At 42.1% G+C, this 24,001-nt stretch overlaps 1 pseudogene; it reads right to left on the bottom strand.

Moving 5' to 3' along the window:
* Positions 1-6,557: 6,557 nt before the first annotated feature.
* LOC112864440 (U6atac minor spliceosomal RNA) lies at positions 6,558-6,732 on the bottom strand (annotated as a pseudogene).
* Positions 6,733-24,001: the final 17,269 nt, after the last annotated feature.

Genomic DNA, 24,001 nt, shown 5'->3' with positions numbered 1-24,001 from the left:
CTATCCTCTAAACGCTCACCGCAAAACACCCCAAACTGCGTGCACAACTCCAACGAGAGAAAATGTATCCTGCCCAGAGATGCTGCATTTTGTTTTCTCAGAGGTCTGAGATTCCTCATAGACCTGAGATCTTAGATCTCAAGTCTGTCTCCTTCCAGCATCTTCTAACCATCCGAAGCAAAACACACACAAAAGTCAAACCTGTCTGCCACATGGAAACCTTTCTACTGTTGGCAAGCGGGCATTCACGGTTCCTGGATTACCTCTCCTCACAGCCAACATCTCTGCTGCCTACAGGCAGTTCTTAAACAGTCTCAAATGAACCCCTCTGCCCCCTGGTCATTTCTCTCTGAGTGATTTTTTTTTTTTTTTTACATCTCACTTAAACATAAGGACTTGGACGGAACGCATGCTTTCTTGTTGGTGTCACAGGCCCAAGTAGGCAAACAGTCCCACCAATACAGAAAAAGGTAATACATTATGGTTTACAAAATAACGATTTCAAGACACTTTGAGGTCTATGAAAACAACAAGGAATTGATGGGTTAAAATTTCCAGGAGGGGAGGCCCATTCACAGATGAGCTCATGACACCCAGCTCTTTTCTCGGGAAGACATCCGCCAGTTTTGAGCATGGGCTCGGGCTGGGCCCAGGCAGGAGTCTAGCCTCGGTGGAGAGAGAAACCAATGAACAGTTCCAAGTCCAGAACAACAAACTAGGAGGCCTCAAATATTCATCTGGTTCTCACTAAAGACATTCGCAGAATCCTGACTCTGTGTGCGGGATAAACGGCCCGGTGAGAGGTTCTGAAACTCAGAATTTCCTGCTCCCTCACGGTGCTGGGGACTCCTTGACATCCCAGGAGAACAGTCCTGAAAAGAAAACATGCATGAGGGAGGCCCCCTAGAGGGGCAAATTAACACCAAAGATCAACAACAAAGACTGACAAGGGGCACCTATGGATTGCGGATATCCAGGTGACAGGGATTCAGGTTTGGCTCCTGGGAGAGGCCATTTCCGGAGGACAGAGAAACCAGACAAGAACTTGGAACTCCTTTGAAAATAGACATGCCGCCCTAGCAAGACATCAAATTAGAAAGTCTTTGAAGACAAGCATCACCACTCTCCCTAGGTCTTTAACACATTGTCCAGCACATAACTAAAATTGACCGAGCACACAAAGAGGAAAGACCATACGATAAATAAGAACGAGAAAGGAAACTACAAAAGAAACAGACCCCAACATGATCCAGGTACAGGAATTAATGAAACGGAAGAACTGGGCATAGTATGTTCAAAAATATGGCAAAAGATGAAGCAGAGATGTAATAGACCCTAAGTTGTTACCACATAGATTCCATTCAAAAAGAGTATCTAAATGATACTGTGGATCTAAAGTGTGTAAGACATGAATTGTACAACCTCGATGAGTGAATGGAAAACTATACAATGTGCAAGAAGCCAATGTAATGTAGAACAGGTAAGTGGCAGGTCCCCCACTGTTCTGGCGAACAGAATGAAATCACAGAAGCCAAAGAAAGCACTCGGCAGAGGGTGTAATGAAAATATGGGACACAGTCAATATTGCGATCTCTTTCTCGGTTTGCGGCGACGTAGTGGTATTTATTGTGGATTCTTAACAAGAGTGACAATGGCATACTAAGTATCCGGAGACACCAGTAGACCACTTTTTGTCTTACCCACTTTTTGTCGGGCATCTGAATAATGGAATTATTAGAAACTCTAGCCAGCGTTTCGTAAAGCTGTGGTCATGCACAGAAAAATAACTTAAAGTCACAAAAACAATTGGAGATGACGATGGTATTTTAACCATTTGCCGCTTAAGGAAACCCTTCCTGTCTGGTGTTACCTTTGACTATTTTTTTTTTTTTTTTTCTGCATGGTGAGGCAGGACAGGACCCAACGATAATCTGCTGATGATGGAGAATTTCAAGGAAGGTACACTGAGAATATTCACTAGTTATGCTCATAGCCAAGACTATCGTGATAATCTTCAGAAGGAGAGAGTAATTTTTACCAGCAAGCACCCAGGTGCTAAAATGATGTTTGCAGCATGTGTAAATCAGCTCAACGTAGCTTTGCTTACCCCATACTGGCACATTAGAACAGTGGCTTAAGGAAAGAACCATTTCTATAAAGACTGGATCATAAGCTTAAAACAAAAATGCTATCGCAAAGGTGGTTTAGGCTTAAAGTCAGGAAAATTATTTCCTCTTCCAAACCATACAGGAAATCATTTAAGAAACCAACTGATCCGTAAAGTAAAGAATGGGACGTAGCATCAGCTGACTCCTGCCATAGTAATTAACCTTCCCTCTTCTATAAGCTTCGGACTCTCTTCTACATGTTAATAAATTATTTCTCTTGTCACGCCAATTATAAAAGATCTATTTCTACGCTTCTAAGTTCATTGTGAGAAATGAGTTCTAACTTTCGAAGTTATCTACCTCTTCAGTTATCTGTAATAATTTTCAAACTGTTTTGTTAGAGGAATTTTTTTAATTCTCATCTAATTTTAGCTGGCATTTAATTATGCTCAGACCAATTGTTTCAGGTTTAGTCTCGGATTCAACTTTCACTTTTTAATGACCACCGTGTGTTGTGCGTTCCATGAGTCCTACTGTGTTCTTGAAGGCTCCTGACATTATTTTTTTTTAATTTTTTTAATGTTTATTTATTTTTGAGACAGACAGAGACAGAGCATGAATGGGGGAGGGGCAGAGAGAGGGGGAGACACAGAATCCGAAACAGGCTCCAGGCTCTGAGCGGTCAGCACAGAGCCCAACGCGGGGCTTGAACTCACGGACCGCGAGATCATGACCTTAGCCGAAGTCGGATGCTCAACCGACTGAGCCACCCAGGCGCCCCGACTCCTGACATTATTAATGCTGATTCTATGAGAAGAGCATCTGAGATCCCAAAAGAAAAAAAATCTCTTCCTGTGAAAAGTATTTTATATATTGAAGGGAGATGACTATATAAATTACTGTAACAGTAAAAGATTTGGTAGTGATAAAAGCCACAAAAGCTCCAAATGTTAGGAGCACGAAGCAATGAGCCTTTCAGTGGGATTCTCTTAAAAAATACCCTTTAAATTTTGCTGCCAGATTCTCGTCCATAATTAAACTGAGGGATGTCTATATTTATCTTGCTCTGTCTTTAAATAATTCATCAATATATTTATTTTAGTTGGCATCTTATGAATGTCCCTGATAACCCTTAGAACCGCAGTACTTTCTGTGGAAGTCCTTACATCTCTGACCGTTGCTTTAATAATTCAAGCCACTCTTTACCATCTAGATTATTCACCATTATGTAAGATCCACCCTACCAACTAACCCAGTAATTTTTAACTTTTTCCTCAAGATTCAATTAGACCGTATATACCTTAGGAACAAAGTTCATGCTTCACTTGACTTCAACCTCCGTTGCACCAGATACGGCACCCTGAAAATAATAGGCTTTTTTTATTTAATAAACTTAACTTGGTTGCAAAACATTGACACTTTTGCTTCAGACTGTGATCACAGGCTCATACTTTAAAATTGGTGTGTTTATGTCAAAATAAAATGCTTTGTCGGAGACAAGTAATAAAATGATATTGAGAAAGAAATGAAAATAGCATTTAGTGTTTAGTGTCCCAAGCACTGGAACAGATCCATGCACATCTGTATCATACCGTCTTTATAAGAAATTTGAGAGTGGATAATATTATCTCCCTTCCACGTATGGGAGACTGAGGTTCAAAATGCTAAGTGCTTTGCCGAAGGCTGCATGCTATAGGCAACTCCTGCATAGTCTCACTTCAAAGTGGATATTTCTTTTCATGGCAAAAACTTGTATTGTTTTGCAATGCAAGTGCAGATTTAGGAAGGAAGGAAGGAAGGAAGGAAGGAAGGAAGGAAGGAAGGGGGAGGGAGGGGAGAGGGGTGAGGAAGGAAGGAAGGAAGGAAGGAAGGAAGGAAGGAAGGAAGGGGGAGGGAGGGGAGAGGGGTGAGGAAGGAAGGAAGGAAGGAAGGAAGGAAGGAAGGAAGGGGGAGGGAGGGGAGAGGGGTGAGGAAGGAAGGAAGGAAGGAAGGAAGGAAGGAAGGAAAGAAGGAGGGAGAGAGGGGGAGGGAGGAAGGAAGGGAGGGAGGGAGGGAGGGAGGGAGGGAGGAGGGAGGGAAGGTGAGAAGGAAGGAAAGAAGGAGGGAGGGAGGAAGGAAGGAAGGGAGGGAGGAAGGTCTGTTTAGAAAGCACAATGAAAATGTGGCTCCTGGTGCCCCATGAGAAAATAATGAAATATTTGCAAGGCTCCCATCAGTATCTTTCTGTGGCTTTTCAACCCTACCTGGTCTTCAAGAAGACAGGCTGCCGCTGATGAGTCAGGACGAAGCACTCGCCTCCCTAGACCACACACCTGGGTATTCTGTACTGCCTCTAGTGCTCTAAGGTAATCATCACAGACTATTAGGAATATTCAAGTATTTCAGTGAAATTTTCCTTGTGACAAGTGAACAAACCAAAAGGGAAAAGAAGGAAAATAAAATGAAAATGTTCCGATTTGAGAAAAACAGTGCAGTAAGTATTGCACCTGTCATGTCTTTTAGGAAGGAAGGAAAATGAAAATGGTGTCTCTTTCAAACTGCTTTCTCATTTCAGAATTCGTAATCAGGCAACAATTTTGTAACAAAATAGGAAACTCAAGCCTGATAGGATTTAATCTATGTAGTGCTATCCCTACCTATCAATAGCTTCTCAAATATTTTTTTTCCTTTTTCTTTTCTTCTTTTCTTTTTTCCTTTCCTTTCCTTTCCTTCTCCTTCTCTCCTCTTCTTTCACTGTTTTAGTAATCACCAGAGCATCACATTCTCTGAATCATTAAGAAACCCCCACAAATTTTTTCTGAGAGTTTTTTGTTTGTTTTTCTTACACTCTATTCACTCAACACTTACTATTTTGGGAATCGTGAGCCTAATACTTCCTTCAATCTTTGGTTTCTCATTTGCAAAACACAAGGTACCAACAACAATGGCCAGTGACACCCTCTATTTCACAGAGCTGGGATGAAAATGAAACAGGGGGTATAAATCCCCCCCCCCCCCGTATGGGATGGACACTAATAACTCTTCTATAAATACATGAGAGAAGGCAAAAAAAGGAGAAATACCCTTAAAATAATTTTTAGATGGATAATTTCAAAAATCATCGTATAATAAGTCGATACACGTGTGTTAAATGTTGCTTAATGCTTCACATGGTACCTTCTTAAGACCAAAGTTAGTAACTAGCAAGGTCTGCACAGAAGCTTCAAAATTTTATTTCCCCAAAAGTTTTGACTACAAGCTCAGCATTCCAGTCGAGCTAGACATTGTTAGCATTGATAGCTGCTTAGAGCTACATATTTGGACCTTGGTTTATAAGGGGAAAGCCTAATAAAGCCTGAAGAGTGGTCAGTTACCATGATGGTGGGGGGAACTTATTTCCTTGGTGAAAATAAACTCATGCAAAGACCAGGATGATGAAAACCACAGTCCCAAGTAGCATCGATGGTCATTCTGTGCGGGTCCCTATCAGAGTCAGAAATTACCTCCACACACATCACACATCGGCAGAGAGCAAATGATTTCCTACAGCCTCATGGCTTTACAGGCTTTTTAAAATATCGAATTTCAACAAAGTATGCAATAAAGATCCCTTTTTTTTTAAGCCATTATACTCTTTTATTATTATCTTATGTAGCAACATAGACTGAACACAGTCCTACGGTAACTAAACCAGAATCCCGGAATGGTAATAACCAACTCTATTGATAAATTTCCAATTAAAGGATAAACTGTGTGTAATTTATCTCTAAATAAAAGCAGTTCATTCAGAGATATCAGTTCATTTTTCTACTTTAAGAGAGGAAGAAAAATCCAGAACTGTGGTACAGAAATTTTATAAACTGATACATAAAGAGATTTGCATGCTAACACAACTCAACCACATTCATCAATACACATTCATCTGAAGCTTTTACAAGAGGCCACTGGTAGTGGAGAGTTATCCAGCTAGGTCTGGAAAGTCAAAATTGACCCAAATTTATCATCTGGAACCACAAATCCAGCTCCACAATTTCTCACTGCAATATTATTCTCTGCTATATTAAGAATACTCTTTTTTTGTTTCTTTGGTTGGTTGGTTTCTGGCGTGTGGGGTTTAACGTATTGGGTGGTCAATCCCCACTTGGAGGCAAAAAGGAATCCTGCAGGCAAATTTTCCCACACTAAAATCCAAATACAGGAAAAGATCAAAGCATGTGAGAACTATCCCTTGGAATGTTCCAGGTGTAAGTTCAATGATAACTAAGTACTATTTAAGAAAGCTATGCTTCTGTACATTTGAGATTTGCCCAACTGACATCCAGATGGGAAGGAAACTCGTTTTTTAGTAGGGTTGGCACACAACGTTATATTCATTTCTGGTGTACAACATAGTGATGTAATTGGTCTATACTGTATGCTGCACTCACCCCAAGCGTACCTGTCATCTGTCCCCACACTAGAAGAGTAGCAAAAGATGATTAGTTAGAAGCCACCATGAGGTGGCAGTGCCTTGATCATATGCATGCAGTCAGGTGGGGGCAGGGGGTGGGGGATGAAGGGGGGGGATTGGTGGGGGGGGTTGGTGGAGGGATCTCGCCCATCCTTGGCAAGGGGAGTGCTAACCCACTCTCCTTTCATACAACACAAGAAACTTTATTTTTTTAATAAGAAAAGTTCTTAGAAATCTACCTGTGTAAACCAAAAGTACCCTCTAACTGATGGCCTCTGCCCAGTTTCACATTTGGAGATGGAAATATGGAATTTGAAAGAGAAGGATGGAAAACTGATATGGGCTGCGGGCTTTTGCTGTCGTGGGCACTGAACACATAGATTCTCTTGTATCTAACATAATCCTCCCAATAAAACAGGGTGTTGGTCCGATTAGCCTCATCTGAGAGGAAGAAGCCCGAATTCTAGAGAGCGTGGATAATTTCCTCAGAACAAACTCCTAAGAAATAACTGCAAATGCACAACTCATTCTGCTTGAGATTTACATGGACTTTCTTTTCTTTCTTTTTCAGGTCATGAATCCTCACTTTCTTGACACATGTAAATGACGAACTTTTTTAAGTTTATGTATTTATTTTGAGAGAGACAGAGATAACACCAGCAGGGGAGGGGCAGAGAGAGAGAGGGAGAGAGAGAATCTCAAGCAGGCTCCGCACTGTCAGCACAGAGCCCAATGTGGGGCTGGAACTTACGAAGTGTGAGATTACAACCCGAGTGGAAATCAAAAGTCGGATGCTTAACCGACTGAGCCACCCAGGTGCCCCCAAACAACCAAGTTTTCTAGTAGCATTTATTCTATTGAAATGGTGGCCTTTGTGGTGTCACAATTCCACATATGCATTGGTCTGTGGTGTAGGCTGAGTTGTGTGTCCCTAAACTATGTTCAAAGCCTAATCCCCAGAGGTTGTGTGTGTGACTTGTTTGGAAATAGGGTCTTTGCAGGTATAATCATGTTAAGATGAAATCGTGGAGCCCAATCCAACATAAGAGGGAAACATGGACATGGGGACACAGGGTAGAGGTCCATACAACAGTGAAGGCAGAGGTTGCCAGGATGCACCTGCCAGCCTAGGACCCACGGATCACAGACAATGCCAGAAGCCAGGTGAGACAAGAAATATTCTTCCCCAGAGCCTCAAGAGAAAGCACGGTCCTGTGGATGCCGTGACTGTGGACTTCTAGATCCCAGAACTGAGAGAACACACTTCTGTTGTTCAAGCCCCCCAGCATGTGGTGTTTTGTAATAATAGTCCTAGGACACCAATACCGTCTGCTTCTGGGCTCTTCGTGATGCACATTGCTTTCTGCATCTATTTCCCTAATAATATGACACCACCTTAATCGCTATGGATTTATATTAAATCACAGTATTTGGGAGGACAAATTCCTCAACCTTGCAATTCGTCAGGCTCTTCTAACTACCCCTGACCACCTGTTCCCCCTCGCAATTTTATGATAAGTCAGTGCAGGTCTGTGAAAAACCTGCGTTAGATATTGGTCGGAAGTTAGCGAAACTGGAAGACTAAATTGGGAAGTATTCACATGTTTAAGGTAAAGTATTTTCTAGCTATGAAAGGGAAGTGTATCTCCATTTATTCAAATATTCAGTGATGCTTCATAATTTTCCCTATAAAGATTTTACACAGGGGCGCCTGGGTGGCGCAGTCGGTTAAGCGTCCGACTTCAGCCAGGTCACGATCTCACGGTCCGTGAGTTCGAGCCCCGCGTCGGGCTCTGGGCTGATGGCTCAGAGCCTGGAGCCTGTTTCCGATTCTGTGTCTCCCTCTCTCTCTGCCCCTCCCCCGTTCATGCTCTGTCTCTCTCTGTCCCAAAAATAAATAAACGTTGAAAAAAAAAAATTTAAAAAGAAAAAAAAAAAAGATTTTACACATATTTAGTTTATTCCCAGAGCCCTAGAAACACTGTAGAAATCGTGAATGCTATCTTTGTTACAACGGTTATGACTAGCATATAAAAGTGCTGTTGGTTTTTGTATGTTGACCTCATTCTCAGCAAACGTGCTCCATTCCCATATTATTTCAGGACAACGGATTATTTTGGATTTGTCCACAGCAACCTTATCGCCTGCAAATAAAGACATGTTAATCTCTCCCTATCCAATGTTTAAAATTCCTTTTTGTCTTTTCTTTAGACTTCAGTAGACACAGTGATAGCAGTCATCTTTATATTATTTCTGACTTTGGAGAAATCTAAATCACCATCATTAATTATGAAGTTTTGTACAGGCTTTAAAAAAGATGAATATCTACTCATAGATAATAGAGTATTATCTGTTAGAAAAGTCTCTTCCTATTAAGAGCTTGTTAAGAGCATTTTTTAAACATTATGAACATATAAACAAACAGGTAATGTCCAACCATTCTGAAATTCCTAGAAAAATACAAAATTCTATAAGTTTTCTTTATAGATACAATTTTTCAGTCTTTCAGTAAAACTTAAGACCTCTGGGGCACACTGAAGTCCTGCCCTTTTCTAATTTCTAATTCTTTCGATGAGAGGTTCTATTTAAAAAAAAATAATAAGCAGGGGCGCCTGGGTGGCTCAGCTCAGGTCATGATCTCGTGGTTCACAGGTTCGAGCCCAGCGTCGGGCTCTGCTGTCCATGCGGAGCCACTTCGGATCCTCTGTCCCCCCACCATCCCTCACCCACTTGCACTCTTTCTCTCTTCTCCCAAAAATAAATATTTAATAAAAAAACAAGCAAACAAATATCTGAAGCAATATTTGGCTATGCGAAACCAGGAATGTATGTCTCAGGAAACGCATGCACATCTCGGATATTCCCAGTGGAATAAAAATACACTTCACGTCGCATTGTTGGTCTGTGTGAAGTTGAAGGGGAACAACACACGGGCATTTCCCTGAGAAACCCACGAAGCTGTGTGCAGCCCGCATGGGCCCCTTCCTTTCAAAGGACTCAGAAGGGCTGCTCGGATTGAAATGGCCACAAGAACTGTAAAAGGCGTTTTCACTTCATTTGAAACAATGAGTCCATCCGATTAAAATTTCTTTTGCGTTCCACAGCTTCGTAAAATACCATATGTTTCACTTCGGTAAAGAGCATCAGAGCAGGGCCACCGGCCTTTCCTGGCACCTGCCCCACGGGAGCCACATGGACGACAGGCAGACACAGGAAGCTTCCTCCATGTGCTCAGAACGCTAGGAACAGAACGGGCTTTTTAGTGATAAAAAAGTGCTGAGTACTCAGAACTGTAGGAACTCAGTTAAAAAAACTACATAGTTGTGTCCAAGGAAAGGTGGGGAAGGGCGGTGCTCCCGACAAGCGGAAGCCTTGAGGGAGGAGAGGGGTCTGGACGGGAGGGAACACGCCTGGGAGAAAGCAACCCAAGCACTGGCCAGACAGACGGGCACATCGGGAAATGCCACCAACAGTGACAGTGACACCCCCAACACTCAGAAACACCACCTGCATCCTGTACTCATGATACTGTATTTCTTCCTTTCTTTCTTTTATTTAATTTTCTTAAGTTCATTTATTTTGAGAGAACGAGAGTGAGGAGGGGAGGGGCAGAGAGAGAGGGAGCGAGAGATCCCAAGCCGGCTCTGGGCTGTCAGTGTGGAACCTGAGGCCGGGCTCGAACCCACAAATAGTGAGATCGTGACCTGAGCCAAAACCAAGAGTCCGAGCCTTAACCAACTGAGCCACCCCGGCACTCCGCATTTATTTCTAATAAGTAAATGTGTCGTGTGGTCATTTACTTCCAGATGGTTTGTACCCTCTTGGCTGATGCCATCCAAGGCCCAACCACAACATACAAATATCAGCCCAATAATTGGCACTTGGTGGGCTCTCAAAAACCTATTTACCTACCAGAATGATGAAAGAACAAAGAAGCTTGCATTTTGGAAAAGAATTTCCCTAATTCCGTCAGCTCTGGAAAGACTTGCCTGGGGGTGTCTGAGTGGCTCAGTCGGTGAAGCGTCAGACTCTTGATGTAGGCTCAGGTCATGATCTCACTGTTGGTGAGTGGGATCCCCACCTCTGACTCCACACGGACAACATGGAGCCTGCTTGGGATCCCCTCTCTCCCCCTCTCTGCCCCTCTTCCAATTTCTCCGAAAATAAATAAACATGAAGGAAGGAAGGAAGGAAGGAAGGAAGGAAGGAAGGAAGGAAGGAGAGAGAAGAAAGAAAGAAAGAAAGAAAAGAAAGAAAGAAGGAAAGAGAAAGAAAGAAAGAAAGAAGAAAAGAAAAAAGGAAAGAAAGAAAGAAATAAAGAAAGAAAGAAAGAAAGAAGAAAGAAAGAAAGAAAGAAAGAAGGAAAGAAAGAAAGAAAGAAAGAAGGAAAGAAAGAAAGAAAGAAAGAAGAAAGAAAGAAAGAAGGAAAGAAAGAAAGAAAGAAGGAAGGAAAGAAAGAGGGAAAGAAATAAAGAAGGAAAGAAAGAAAAGAAGGAAAGAAAGAAAGAAAGAAAAGGAAAGAAGGAAAGAAAGAAGGAAGGAAGGAAAGAAAGAAGGAAATAAAGAAAAAGAAAGAAAGAAAAAGAAAGAGGGAAAGAAATAAAGAAGGAAAGAAAGAAAAAGAAAGAAAGAAAGAGAAAGAAAAAGAAAGAAAGAAAAAAGGAAAGAAGGAAAGAAAGAGAAAGAAAGAAAGAAAGAAAGAGAAAGAAAGAAAGAAAGAAAGAAAGAAGGAAAGAAAGAGAAAGAAAGAAAGAAAGAAAAGAAAGAAAGAAAGAAAGAAGGAAAGAGAAAGAAAGAAAGAAGGAAAGAAATAAAGAAGAAAAGAAAGAAGGAAAGAAAGAAAGAAAGAAAGAAAGAAAGAAAGAAGAAAGAAAGAAAGAAAGAAAGAAGGAAGGAAAGAAAGAGGGAAAGAAATAAAGAAGGAAAGAAAGAAAAGAAGGAAAGAAAGAAAGAAAAGGAAAGAAGGAAAGAAAGAAGGAAGGAAGGAAAGAAAGAAGGAAATAAAGAAAAAGAAAGAGGGAAAGAAATAAAGAAGGAAAGAAAGAAAAAGAAAGAAAGAAAAAGAAAAAGAAAGAAAGAAAAAAGGAAAGAAGGAAAGAAAGAAAGAAAGAAAGAAAGAAAGAAAGAAAGAAAGAAAAAGAAAAAGAAAGAAAGAAAAAAGGAAAGAAGGAAAGAAAGAAAGAAAGAAAAAAGGAAAGAAAGAGGGAAAGAAATAAGGAAAGAAAGAAAAGAAGGAAAGAAAGAAAGAAAAGGAAAGAAGGAAAGAAAGAAGGAAGGAAGGAAAGAAGGAAATAAAGAAAAAGAAAGAAAGAAAAAGAAAGAGGGAAAGAAATAAAGAAGGAAAGAAAGAAAAAGAAAGAAAGAAAAAGAAAAAGAAAGAAAGAAAAAAGGAAAGAAGGAAAGAAAGAAAGAAAGAAAGAAAGAGAAAAAGAAAGAAAGAAAAAAGGAAAGAAGGAAAGAAAGAAAGAAAGAAAAAAGGAAAGAAAGAGGGAAAGAAATAAGGAAAGAAAGAAAAGAAGGAAAGAAAGAAAGAAAAGGAAAGAAGGAAAGAAAGAAGGAAGGAAGGAAAGAAGGAAATAAAGAAAAAGAAAGAAAGAAAAAGAAAGAGGGAAAGAAATAAAGAAGGAAAGAAAGAAAAAGAAAGAAAGAAAGAGAAAGAAAGAAAAAGAAAGAAAGAAAAGGAAAGAAGGAAAGAAAGAGAAAGAAAGAAAGAAAGAAAGAAAGAAAGAAAGAAAGAAAGAAAGAAAAAAGGAAAGAAAGAGGGAAAGAAATAAAGAAGGAAAGAAAGAAAAGAAGGAAAGAAAGAAAGAAAGAAAGAAAGAAAGAAAGAAAGAAAAGGAAAGAAGGAAAGAAAGAAGGAAGGAAGGAAAGAAAGAAGGAAATAAAGAAAAAGAAAGAGGGAAAGAAATAAAGAAGGAAAGAAAGAAAAAGAAAGAAAGAAGGAAAGAAATAAAGAAGGAAAGAAAGAAAAAGAAAGAAAGAGAAAGAAAAAGAAAGAAAGAAGGAAGGAAGGAAGGAAGGAAGGAAGGAAGGAAGGAAGGAAAGAAAGAAAGAAAGAGAAAGAAAGAAAGAAAGAAAGAAAGAAAGAAAGAAAGAAAGAAAGAAAGAAAGAAAGAAAGACAGACAAGACAGACTTGCCTAGTGGTATGCAAACCCGGGATAAGAGGAAAACCCAGAACCGGACAAGTAGCCGGAAGGTTCCGCAAGTAACATCAACGTGGTTGAGAAGAGGAGGGGCTGGCATAGCAGCTACGAGGCTGGAGAAGCAGGGATAAAACCAAGCCATACTGCAGAGGCCACACTGTGGCTCACAGGGTAGGGGACACACAGGAGGAGGGGGGCTGACCCAGCTCGGCGGCCTCAACAGGAGTGGGGACGCCGAGCAGGACCCGGGAAGGGGGAGAGGCCCGTGGCACCCTGTCGCAGCGTCTCCCGGCGGCACGACCGACCGCCCCAAGCTCCGTGCCTCCAGACGCGGGCTGCTCCATCACAGCTTCCGCGGGCCGTGAAGGCCGGGCCACGCAGCACTGGCTCAGCCTCTCCTCGGGGCCTCACCCGGCGGCCACCACCTGGCAACAACCACCTTCTTGTTGGTGGCCCAGCAGTGCCGGCCAAGCCCAGGAGAGCCAGGGAGGCGGACAGGCCCACCTCCACGCGGCTCGGACGGTCGGGGAGCGCGGAAAGTGGTTCGTCTGTTTCCGGAGATGGACACCTGTCCCCTTCGCCACTGGCCCTGGGCCACAAGGCCCGGCACAGGCTGCCTCCACAGCAGCCATTAAATATTGGAGACAAACCTTGGACTTCGACACTATTTTTTGAATTCTTGTCAAGCGTCGGGCTCTGTGTGCATTCCGCCGGCACATTCCCAACACTGAGCTCCTTCTCCAGCCCCACGCCGCGCTCCCCACAGCCTCCCCCATCACGCAGGTGCACAGGTGGGCGACGCCTGCCGGGGCCCAGGCCAAACCGGCCCGGGGCTTCCTCATTTCCTCGTCCACGGGACGCTTCTTCCCTCACCTGTCACGAACCGGTGCTACCTCAGCCCCAAACTCCTTCCAAAAGGCAGCCGCGTCTCTCCGACTTCCCGCTAACACCCACCCCTCTCCCCCCGATTAATGGGGCAGTCCTCGTTTCCGCCCGGATCCTGGAATGTCTGTTCTAGAAACAGCCCCAGAGCCGGCCCCTCAAACAGGACCTGTGTCACATTACCCAGGGCGGCCGCTAGGTGCCGAGATCCTAAGGAAGGCCCCGCCCCCCTTGTTTCTTGGGTCTCCGCGGTGACTGCTCTCCTCCTTCAGCCACACTGGCCTTTGTGCTGCTCCGACCCTGAGACTCTCACGAGCACTGGTGTTCCTCGCCTCTCCATGGGCCCACGGTCTCCCCTCCCTCTGGCCTGTGCTTGGACGCCAGCTTCTTGATGAGGCCTAACCGGCACCCCCATTTAAAACTGCTGTTAGCTTCCCCCCCCAATACCCCCAATCCATATACTCTGTTCCATTTCCCCATATTGCCCTACTGCTCTTGACTTTCCAGAAAATCTGCTTCCTCATCATGTTCATCTGTATCGTTTATTTTCCTTTCCTTCCTATCCCCAGTCTCCGGGCAGAATACACATTTGGGAAGGGAGCGAGGAATTTGGTTTTGCCCCACTGATGTCTTCCAAGTGCCCAGAACCGCATCAGCATCGGATAGGTATACAATAAATATTTGCCGAGTAAATAAATAAAAGTACTTTCCATGAATTAGCCGGTGAATTCTTAAGACAACCTAATGAGACGGGCACTGTCAGAGCGCACGTTCTGTAGAAGCAAAAGCTGAACCCAGAGAATGAACTGTGTTGCCACCAAAAGTACAGGGCTGCTTAGTAACAAAACAGAAGCCCAAACGGGGCCCGTGGGCCTCCAGGGTTCATCCGGGGCTTCCCACACTGGCAAAGGTCTCCGAGGTGTAGCAACAGAGCAGAAATTTGCAGGACAGCAGAACACGGGATTCGTCAGACTCTTTTCTTTCTAATTTCGTCAAAAAACATGTAACAAAGCATCAGTCTCTGAGCATCGGTAAACACTCATCGAATCAAGTCAATAAATTAATATATGGGATGGACACAGAGGCGGGACGGGGAACAGCACCGGTAAGTTCCTAACCCCTGCCGTGCAGAGAGACCAGCTCTGCGTTGCCTTCTTGGATTAGCAGCTTTATAGCCAACGAGGCAACTAGCCAGATGGGGTGACCCTGGGATCACAGCACCACAGAAATACCTGTTTGTGGCTAAGAAAAGAAAAGAAAAGAAAAGAAAAGAAAAGGAAGGAAGGGAAGGGAAGAAAGGAAAAGGAAAGGAAAGAAAAGAGAGAAGAGAAGAGAAGAGAAGAGAAGAGAAGAGAAGAGAAGAGAAGAGAAGAGAAGAGAAAAAAGAAAAGAAAACAAAAGAAAAGAGGAAAGGAAAGGAGACAAAACAGTGCGATGCTGTTTCACGGAACATAAACAAAAATACATAGTTCTCCTATTTCTAAATTAATATGACTGCTTTCTGTAGACTCTATTGTTTAAAAATAGAAGTGCTCACGGTAATTTAATTGAAAGACGGTGTGGCATCTGGGCCAATATCCTTCGATGGATGCCGTTGCACAGATAGGAAATACGAAACATATTCAAGCCGGAGGCACTTTCCAGAGCTCCCTGAAAACATACATATTTTTTCTATTAAAAACAGAGGAAGTTTTGTTATTATTTGAATAGAGCTAATTTATGAAAACCAGCTGAAATATCCGGTATGGATTTGTAGAGTCCATATTTAATTAGGGTAAAAGTCCGTATTTAATTAGGCCATTGTAAGTTCAGGTGTGTACAAATCAAGCCGCTGTAAAGCTATCATTCATTTCCACACAGGAAATACCGTTGTCAATGGTTATGTCCAAACATCAAACCATCTTTTAAAAGCGTACCGTGATATATTAATATTCACTAATTTCAGCTCGAGGAAAGAGGACATTTTCATCTCTTTAAAGCGAGGAAAAGGGATTTAGACAAATCTCCAAATGCATCGGATCATTAACTTGCTTCCAGCAACGCAAAATTGCAAGCTTGCCCACAAGAGCACTTGCTTTAGAAATCACTCCCGTCGGCTGTTTCGCTGCCCGGGGAAAAAGCAAGCCACCCCTGGGCACTAGGCATGTCGTCCTCAGAGCACCCGGAGGAGTCTTCTGTGCCTCCTCCCTGCCGGTGCTCCAACAAGAGCCAGTCAGAACGGGATGGGGACCCCGGGGCACACCAGGGCACTGGGTTCCCAGCAAGTTCTCAGGGCTCCTACCTCGGACCCAACTTTCCAAACTTCCTCAACACGAGGGCACCGTTGAAGCATCAACAACCGTGACGAGTTCTGCGAAACACCTGTGTTACTGGGGCTTCCTGACTGAGAGGATGATAAAGTGTTAGTAAGAGTTAAGTAATAATGCTGCGTGGCTTTATATTTCTTCATTATAACCAGACCCATAGACATTTAAAGAAAGTAGAGACACAGGGACAAGACTCTGTCCTCCTGTAGACAACATCTACTGCACGCACAGGTCCGTCTGTCAGACTCCCACAGGCCCTCACCACCCACAGCCCCCCCCCAGAGGGACCCCAAGCGCACGGGGAAGCCACATGGCAGGAAGGAAACCGGGGACCGAGGAACCCAAGTGGAGTTGGGTGGTGTTTCTTTCCTCAAGTCCTGGCACGTTTTGTTAGCAGCACCTGCCCTGTGTGAGCAGGACGAGACTGGGGTCTCCCGTGCTGGGGACACACGCTACAGACAAACCTGTGTAAGCAGGATTTCCTTGTCCCCTTTGTGGACTAAGATTATTCCTGAGCCAAAAGGAATGATTAGTGTTGGGATATCCAGCCACTTTGGGAGACTTGCAGAAGACGTGATCTGACTAGACTCTTCTAGTTACTACAGACACCAGCTTCTTGCACACGAGGTGACCGCTGTCTTTTTTTTTTTTTTTTTTTTTTTTTATTTTTAAATTTTTTTTTTCAACGTTTTTATTTATTTTTGGGACAGAGAGAGACAGAGCATGAACGGGGGACGGGCAGAGAGAGAGGGAGACACAGAATCGGAAACAGGCTCCAGGCTCTGAGCCATCAGCCCAGAGCCCGACGCGGGGCTCGAACTCACAGACCGCGAGATCGTGACCTGGCTGAAGTCGGACGCTTAACCGACTGCGCCACCCAGGCGCCCCATCGCTGTCTTTAATAGGATCCTTTCTCCCTCTTCTGAAGCCCAGTGTGTGGAAGAATGAGTGCAAATCTGGATACAGGGACACTGGTGCCCCATTTGCTCATGACTGCATACAAGACCAAGGAAATTATTGGTGACCAACAGCAGGCATCTTCTAGGTGAAATAAAAACTCTACTCCTAGAAATACACTCTAGAAAAAGAACTTAATGTTTATTTATGTAGGGGAACATGTTGAAAATTAAGCTATTTTCCACGGATTTCCTGATTGTACAGATGAGAGGGAACTCTAAACAGTCAACATTGTGATATTCATTACAGGTAAAAAAAGAAAAAAAGTTATCAGTATAAACAATGTCTTCATCAATCACGGTCCAGAGCTATTCCTGAATTAATGGTACATATCCTTGTGCCAAAAAAGGAGAAGGTAACAACAAATAAAACACGGCAGGCTTTCTTAGGCAATAGTACCCAAAGACCATAATCAGGATAGTTCGATGTTGATTTGTTGGTGGAAAAACCATAGACCTGGATTATGTGACTTTTTAACCAGGAAGGTAAAGACAACTTAGATGTGTCAAAATGAAACAGACAATATTTGGTTTCACAAGATCTGTCTGGTAAACTTTCCCACTCACTCGGTATACCTTCCTTTTTCTTTTCCTCTTCATTATTTTCCTTCAAAAGTCAGCTCTTTAGAACAAAAGACACTCAAACTATCATTTAGAATGTTTTGAAATGCAGTGGGAAGGAGGGGTTTGCGTGCGTGTGTGTGTGTGTGTGTGTGTGTGTGTGTGTGTGTGTGTGTATGGGAGAGAGAGAGAGAGAGAGAGAGAGAGAGTGAGTGTGTGTGTGTGTGTGTTTCAGAGCGGAGAAAATCAAAAGCAAGAGAATAGTCTTGAAAAGGTCCTCCTGAATACTCTTGGCTGTATTCACAGCAATTCTGAGCTGTCTCCAGACCACAGAGCAATTAGGCTAATGCCATCATTCTGTTGTCCCTTTTGTTCCTGAAGCCTATTCTTTAATATGTGTCTAAATAATTTAATTTTCGGATGGGATGTGGACAAGGTTCAGTGAAAGAGGGGCAGAAATCCTATGAATCTTAATGTCTGTCACTTTCCTGCAAGTGCTTCTACATTAATAAGAGAGATTCCTCAGTCCTTTTTTAAAAGACCCACAGAAGTCAGTAGCCTACAGTTCTGATAATAGCTACATTCGTTTGCATTAAATGCTTCCATAAATGATGTGCCAAAGTGCTATTATTTCTGAATATCTGAAGACAATTGTGAATAGCATTAACTCCACTAAAACAAAGAGGAACAGACATTTTCATTTACATTATGATTTCACAGTGAATAAAGTTGAACCAGCTGGAAACACCGAAAAGAAAAAACCTTCCATGATTGTTAAATGTGGTTTTCATCATTAGAATTTCTTCTTTAAGAGAACTGACATTTTATCAGGCCAGTGTCCTCATCCATTTATTAGATAAAGCACTGGAAAATAAAAAGTGATTTCATTTCTAAAAAAAAAAGAAAAAACACACAACTGTATTGTGCACCTACGTGGGCCAGTGGTTGTGGAAGCAACACGGGGCGGGGGGCGGGGGGGGGAAGGTTTAAACATGGATGGAGGCTGAGAAGAGTCCAGTGAAGGTGGCGAGACTATAAATGACAGTGAAATGGAGTTTTTTTAAGTTTATTTATTTGCTTTGAGAGAGACAGAGAGAGAGAGGGAGTGTGTGTGTGTGTGTGTGTGTGTGTGTGTGTGTGTGTGTATGCGCGTGTACACATGCAGAATCAGAGATGCAAGTGGGTGAGGGGCAGAGGGGGGGAGAGAGAGAGAGAGAGAGAGAGAGAGAGAGAGAGAGAGAGAGAGAACCCCAAGCAGGCTCCATGCTGTCAGCCTGGAGCCCGACGCAGGGCTGGATCTCATGAACCATGAGATCACGACCTGAGTCAAAATCAAGAGTTCGATGCTTAACTGACTGAGACTCCCAGGTGCCCCAGAAATGGAGCGTTGAACTAAACTATGTATTAACAGTATAGAATAGCTGCTTGCTATCATTAGATAAACATACAGTAAAATCTCAATCAGAACACTTAAGAATTTTTTCTAATTGAATAAAGATAGACCTTAAGATAATTGTTTTAACTCATACTAAGGAAGGAAAAATATGTATTGATCAGTTTTCCTGACCAAATATAATTTTAAAAATTCATTTAGGGGCACCTGGGTGGCTCAGTCCATTGAGCGTCCGACTTCGGCTCAGGTCATGATCTCACAGTCTGTGCGTTCAAGCCCTGCGTCGGGCTCTGTGCTGACAGCTCGGAGCCTGGAGCCTGCTTCAGATTCTGTGTCTCCCTCTCTCTCTCTGCCCCTCCCCTGCTCATGGTCTGTCTCTCTCTGTCTCAAAAATGAAGAAAAACAGTTAAAAAAATTATTTTAAAAAATTCATTTATATTTGATAATAGGAGAATGTTGTCTCAAATATCAAATTGTTTTATTCTAGAATATAAAAACTATTAGAGATTAAACACGTCTAGGGCAGATCCTTTAAGGAAAGCCTTGAAAAAAATCCATGTTATCAATTCATTACGTTAGGATTTGTTTCTCTGATTTGTATGTGTTGTATCTGTTCTGTTTTGTTTTATTTTAAGAAAGGAAATAGATGGAAGGAAATGAAAGGAAGAAAAAGAGAAAATGAGAAATAGAAGAAAAAAATCAAAAGCTTAATTAGGAATTCTAAGATGATGGCGGTGAAGTATTTCTGAATCTCCCCAAATCACCACACGAAAGCAGACAAGTACTAGGATAACAAAATTCAAGACCACATTTACGGTAAAATTGGGTAACAAGGCCCCCCCATGAAGCCCTAGGTAGCAGCAGATGGGGCAAATCACAACAGCCACATCACCCGTCAGAAGCCGCAGCAGGAAACGGAGGGAGGCAAAGTCAGCCGCCCCGGTAAAGAACATCAGAAGGGACCAAGAGTGGGCTCTGTGGACTCCACTTCCTGCGCTGGGAGGTGCTCCTGAGACTAGAATCCTTACTGAACAGAACAAAGACAATACAGAAAAAGGAGCAGCTAAAGTAAAAGAAAGTTAGGGGCTCTTGGGTGGCTCTGAAAGTGAGGTGGCCGCCTTCAGCTCAGGTCATGATCTTGGGGTTCGTGGGTTCATGGGTTCAAGCCCCGCATCAGGCTCTGTGCTGATGGCTCAGAGCCTGGAGCCTGCTTCGGTTTATTTGTCTCCCTCTCTCTCTGCCCCTCCCCTACTAGCGCTCTGTCTCTCTCTCTCTTTCTCAATCAACCAATCAATAACTCATAAGAATGGAATCATACAATATTTATTCTTCTTTGACTGGCTTCTTTCAATTATCCTAATGTCCTCAAGGTCCATCCATTTTGTTAGCATGTGCCAGATTTTCCTTCCTTTCTTAAGGCTGAATAATATTTGTGTATGTGTGTGCATACCATATTTCATTTACCCATTCAACCAAACCATATGTCCCAGCAATTCCATTTCTAGGTAGATACCCAAAAGAATTGCAAGCAGGATCTTGAAGAGATATTTCCACACCCATGTTCATAACAGCATTATTCCCAAAAGCCAAAAAGTGGAGCAACCCAGGAGTCCAGCAGACTTTTTATCACTTCACGAAAACAAAAGGAGAGGGAGGTCCAGCAATAGCAAGCTAGACAAGGTATCTTGGACCAACTTCTCCCTCTTAAAAGGACATCATTCCCTTCCAACAACTTGATCATATAAAAATGCAGAAAAGGGAGCAAAAAAAAAAAAAAATCCCTACAACACACTATAAGATATGACCACAAAATAGGTAAAAATACTAACTTCATATTTCTAAATGAACTAAAAAACATTTTTAAAAAGGACATTTTTAAAGCCAGAGCCTATAAAAATTGCATAAGTAATATTAGGAAAAAATGAGATGATTGGAGAGAAAAAGGTTTGAGAAGAAAGGTAGAGCACTGAGGAAATAAAAGTAGAATTTTCTCTGAAAATGTAGGCTACAATAGAAGTAACACAAGAATAAATAAACATACTTTATATGCATTACAATTTAGGAGATAAGAGAAAAAGTTATGGTCTAAAGAAGTTAAAACATTGTTTTTAAGTTGACGGAAAGTAACAGCTATAGAAAAGAAGCAAAGAAGGTACAACATGCTTGCAATAAGAGTCAATGAAGGAAACCAAAGCAATGGAACAGAAGAAATAAAATAAAGTGTTTCTAACTTTTTTTTTTAAGGCCAAAACTACATATTAAAAGGGAGAGCACTGCCATGTACCTGGGAAAATCAATCAATAAAGGATACCACTGAGAAATATTCCAGTAAAAATACTGTGGGGTTTTTTTTGTTGTTGTTTTGTTTTGTTTGTTTGTTTGTTTGTGAGAGAGAGAGAGAGAGAGAGAGAGAGAGAGCGCGCATGAGTCAGGGAGAGGGGCAGAGGGAGAGAAGAGAGAATCTCAAGCAGACTCAACACTCAGTGTTTAGCCCAACATAGGGGTCAACCCCACTACCCTGGGACCATGACATGAGCCAAAATCAAGATTCGGATGCTTAACCAACAGAGCCATGTAGGTGTCCCAAAGCGACTGTGTTTTAATGAAAAAGAAATCTTAAGGACATCTAAGGAATGGACCAAGTCACTATAAGAGGAAAATTAAAATTGTAATCAGACTTTCCAACAGGATTACTTATGATGGAAAGCAATGGAGTAAGATAGCTAACAACCCAAGAAAAGAACATAGGACCCATGGGCGCCTGGGTGGCTCAGTCAGTTGAGCATCCGACTTAGACTCAGGTCAGATCTCACAGTCTGTGAGTTCGAGCCCTGCATTGGGCTCTGTGCTGACAGCTCAGAGCCTGAAGCCTGCTTCAGATTCGGTGTCTCCCCCTCTTTCTGGCCTCCCTGCTCATGCCCTGTCTTTCTCTGTCTCTCAACACTAAAATTTAGAAAGTTAAAAAAATAATTAAAAAAATAAGAATATAGGAGCCAGAGTTTATATCTGGTCAAATAGACTTTACATATAAAGGAGGTAGACAAACCAACACGACCATGCAAAAACTCAAAAACTACTATTTCCAGGGGCGCCTGGGTGGCTCAGTTGGTTAGGCAACCAACTTCAGCTCAGGTCATGATCTCACAGTTTGTGGGTTCGAGCCCCACGTCGGGCTCTGTGATGACAGCTCAGAGCCTGGAACCTGCTTCAGATTCTGTGTCTCCCTCTCTCTCTACCCCTCCCCTGCTCACGCTCTGTGTCTGTCTCTCAATAATAAATAAATGTTAAAAAAATTTTAAAAAAAAACTACCATTTCCAAGAGCTTCCAGTGCGTAACCTTCTAGAGAATGAGATTTAAGCAACACAAGGAAAGATCTGTAACTGCTAAGGCCTCATAGTGAGTGGTAACTTTGCAATTACCTGTATAAAAATTAAGTGATGATTATACATTATACTAGATAGCATATCAAGGCTTTGTTCTCTGACAAGATAGACACAATCTGGGGAGAAGAGATTATGAGATGATTGCATTGTTGTTCACAGTAGGAAGCAAACACAAAATAGACAAACAAGACAGACCTAGAGTCTTCCATAAAGATATTATTGTAGAGATAACTACTTGGCAAAAAAATGCAAGCATGTCTAAGTGGTAAATGCATACAGAAAAAAGACAGAAAAGGGAAACCCACTAGACGAGCATATAGTGTCCAAATATATGAATAAAATAAATAAAATATACTAATACATATTCAACATACAATGATATGACAGAGCTAAAGCAAATGTAGTAAGTGTATACTATTTGGGTTTAATTTATTTTCTGGAAGATGGAAAAGGAAAATTGTTACATCAGATCACAAAAGACTATAATTTTGATGGCAGTTTGGGGCCACAGAATCATCTCTAATGTCCTTCTAAGCTAAAGACACTAATGACTTTTCTAAACTCCAACAGTAGGTGATGAATTTTAAAAACTCTAGGGGCGCCTGGGTGGCTCAGTCAGTTAAGTGTCCGGCTTCAGCTCAGGTCATGATCTCACAGTTCGTGAGTTCAAGCCCCGCATCGGGCTTTGTGCTGACAGCTTGGAGCCTGGAGCCTATTTCAGATTCTGTGTCTCCCCCTCTCTCTGCCTCTCCCATGCTTATGCTCTGTCTCTCTCTGTCTCTCAATAATAAATAAATGTTTTAAAAAAATTTAAAAACAACTCTATTCCTTGCCATGTTGTTATAGATGAATTATTGCTTTAGAAGGAACTTGATGGAAGCTAAGTTCTTTCTTCAAGCATATATCACTAGTGTGTAAAAACATTCAGCCCTCCTGATCCTAGTTCTGCACACAGCTGTACCCAGGCAATGATTTATCTCTCCTCTTAGACTCTTTGCTTTCAGGTAACTTTCTACTGAGTTCTGGAACCTTCTAACAGTGAACGCTTCTTGGCATTCAAGGCTTTTTAGACCATGTCTTTCTTGCCTTTGAACACTCCCCAACCTGAGCTCTGGATGGATAAACCCACACTTCATTAAAAATTCAACAGTCCTGGGGCGCCTGGGTGGCACAGTCGGTTAAGCGTCTGACTTCAGCCAGGTCACGATCTCGCGGTCCGTGAGTTCGAGCCCCGCGTCAGGCTCTGGGCTGATGGCTCAGAGCCTGGAGCCTGTTTCCGATTCTGTGTCTCCCTCTCTCTCTGCCCCTCCCCCGTTCATTCTCTGTCTCTCTCTGTCCCAAAAATAAATAAACGTTGAAAAAAAAAAAATTCAACAGTCCTGTAGACTACTGACTCTGGGGCAACATTTAGCTTATAAGGAAGGTATGAGCGAGTGTGTTTTCTGTGATATTCATGCATATATAGCACATCTATTAGGGATAAAACTTAGTCTAGCACTGTGATGATGTTAGCCCTAAAATATGAGACTTATTTATATATCCTTTATAGCCAACATCACCATAATGTTTGAATAGAAAAATAATTTATACTATCGTTAGAATTTATAAGATTATGGTAGAAAACAAAGTTAAGAAATTTCTGCAACAGAAATCCAGTCAAAACTAAGAGAGTATAAATCAAGAACCTCTTCCCCTTAGTTATGTGATAGCCTAAAACTCTGATGCGTAACGTAGAATCAATTACATTCAAAGGATGCACTTTATATGTCATTATGAATCACTTAGTAATACAGATGTTTAATTATATAATTAGATTTTGAACTCAAGTGCCATTGAGG

Source organism: Puma concolor, chromosome A3, assembly GCF_028749965.1.
Source record: "Puma concolor isolate L17-30 chromosome A3, mPumCon1.1.hap2, whole genome shotgun sequence".
Taxonomy (NCBI): Eukaryota; Metazoa; Chordata; class Mammalia; order Carnivora; family Felidae; genus Puma; species Puma concolor.
The sequence above is the reverse complement of the archived record's forward strand: the minus strand, read 5'-3'. Positions and strand labels throughout refer to the sequence as shown.